Source organism: Sceloporus undulatus, chromosome 6 (assembly GCF_019175285.1).
Source record: "Sceloporus undulatus isolate JIND9_A2432 ecotype Alabama chromosome 6, SceUnd_v1.1, whole genome shotgun sequence".
NCBI classification, from domain to species: Eukaryota; Metazoa; Chordata; class Lepidosauria; order Squamata; family Phrynosomatidae; genus Sceloporus; species Sceloporus undulatus.
In genome coordinates this window covers 100,999,652-101,001,944 of record NC_056527.1, presented here as the reverse complement: position 1 = coordinate 101,001,944, position 2,293 = coordinate 100,999,652, and the positions used below count along the sequence as shown (strand labels likewise).

Genomic DNA, 2,293 nt, shown 5'->3' with positions numbered 1-2,293 from the left:
GACAATCTTGAGCATCCCAAAAGAGGCAAGGCTTAAGAGTACAGTAGGAAATAGGATTACACAGAAATTAATTCCTATTGATAGGTGAGATGCAGGATTGCAACTTGAGTGAATAAATTATAGACCCATTATTATGTTATACAGAACCTAAATTTAAAGTCTTCCGACAGAAGTATATCTTTGAAAGCCTACACATCTTTAATAGGAAAACTATGTCTTGGTCTCAAGATTTTAACCTGATTCTTCTTTGTGCTGAATAACATATTTTTATTTAGCTTGAAAGATTTAACCAATCTTTAAAGACTGGTAATATATTTTCATAGAGAAGACTTTGTTCTCAAGTGGAAATACAATGCTGAAGTTGATGCTTGTATTCCTACAATGCTCTTTAGTGCATTGAGGTAGTGACTGAGGAGGATTGTGTTTGTTTTTGTTTTTAGCATATTATTATATTATTTTAGTATTTTATAGTGTGGTGTTTTATCATTTGCTTTTTATTGTATATGTTCTGATGTACTGCTCTTTTGTGGAAAGGGTATTATAAATAAATGTTATGATTAATATTTAATAGTTATAGTCCTTTCTTCCAATTTGGAAGTTACTTTATGGAATACAATTCCCCAAATCCCCAGCATGTAAGGTAAAATTATGAGTTATTTTTGTAAAACTTAAAGATTTCAGATCCTGGAGCATACAACATTTGGAAGCTGGACTTGTTTCCTGCACCTTTAGGCAAAGAAAATGTGTCAAGTCCTATATGTCTGTTGGACCAACACATTACTTTTAAAAAGATAGCCCTACACGATCAAGTGAACGGGACACATAAGAAGTAAACCAGATTGATGTCAAGGATACCCCCCCCCCCAAAAAAAGGGCACAGTTTGGAAAGGACAAAAACAAATAAAGATAAATTAACACTCTTACAAGCCTTTTCCCTCATACATGGTGATGCTCAGATCAGCCAAGAAATGTAGGATTGGTCCAGGGTGTAGCGGTTTGCACATTTCCAAATCAACCAAAGTGCTCTCCACTTCTCCACTGTGGTTGTCAATAAATTTCAGATGAGTAAGGTCTTATTTGCCTCTAGCCTTACCAAACTTGACTTTTTGGAATCTGATGTTCTCTCCTTTCCCCCTTACCTTGATCAACAGAGCTATGCAACTGACTAAGCCTCATTGCACCATGTTGTCTTAGGCCATTTTGTACTTCCCATAGAACATCTGTAAGAAGATATGCAAGCAGCCAAAAGCTCACCCCAGGAGACAACACTGTCTCCACAAAAAGAAAGTCCTTCAACCACTAGCCAGACAGCTTGGCTCCTTTCTCTTTCAATTCCCTGCTCAATAATAGTCTTAATAAATATATGCATGATATTATTGGTTCACACAGTGCTTAATTTCTGCAAACACAGGCTGTACCAGGGTTGATACTTTTCAAAGGTTTTTTAAATCAGTAGGCATGCTTCCTATTTTGAAACATCGACATGGGGTGATTTAAAAAACTGGAATAAAACATTATGTCTAACTGCAATTCTGTGCCTTTAGTGGCAAAAAGGCAGAGATCCAGCGATGGAATTTTTCCTCTGTTAGAGATGCAACGGGTAGAAATCTGTACCAACTGATTTATTACTAAGATTAGTTTCATAGTTATTGTTTTTGTAGTTTATTTATATAGCGCCATTGATGCCCATGGCACTTACAACAGGATAAAATATTTACAACTTCTTCAATATTAAATTCTAAAATACAATACTAGAATACAATATTAAAAATGAAATAGTAAAATACAATATTAAACTACAATGCAAAAAAAAGAAAAAGAAAAAAGAAAAGAAAAAGGCTACAGATAGACACAAAATACAGTATAAATATAGATTTCTGCCTGCCATGCTGTTCTTAAAGTATCACTGCATCCAGTGAGCTTTAGTAGGAATGCTTAGAATTACAGCCTGAATTTATCTCAAGCAAGCCAACTAATGCCAGGTTCTGTAGGCTATATTTCAGAGGCGGGAACTGGCAAAACCACCTCTGAGTATTCCTTGCCTAAGGAAAACCCTACAAAATTCATATAAGTGGTACCTCGGGATACGAAATGCGCGGGTTACGAAATTTCCGGGATACGAAAAAAATCCATTAAAAAAACTGTTCCGGGTTACGAAGGTTATTTCGGGTTATGAAAAATTTTTTGGTGCTTTTCGGCGCTTTTTCGCATGAAATCGCGGCTTTTCCCCATTAGCGCCTATGGCATTTCGGCTTGCGAATGCTTTTCGGGTTACGAAAGCGGCGGCGGAACG

General features: G+C 36.2%; 1 protein-coding gene across 2 annotated transcripts in view; it reads right to left on the bottom strand.

The window, feature by feature from the left end:
- The window catches only part of LOC121935751 (zinc finger and SCAN domain-containing protein 23-like), a 482,958-nt gene that overhangs the window by 477,605 nt on the left and 3,060 nt on the right, over positions 1–2,293 (bottom strand). Inside the window, exon 1 of one of the 2 annotated variants that reach the window (XM_042477602.1) lies at positions 1,140–1,268. The exons of the other annotated variant lie outside the window; for it this stretch is intronic. The gene's annotated coding sequence lies outside the window, so the exon portion shown is untranslated. Of the gene's footprint in view, positions 1–1,139; positions 1,269–2,293 lie in introns of those variants that run through there. 2 annotated transcript variants of the gene reach the window in all.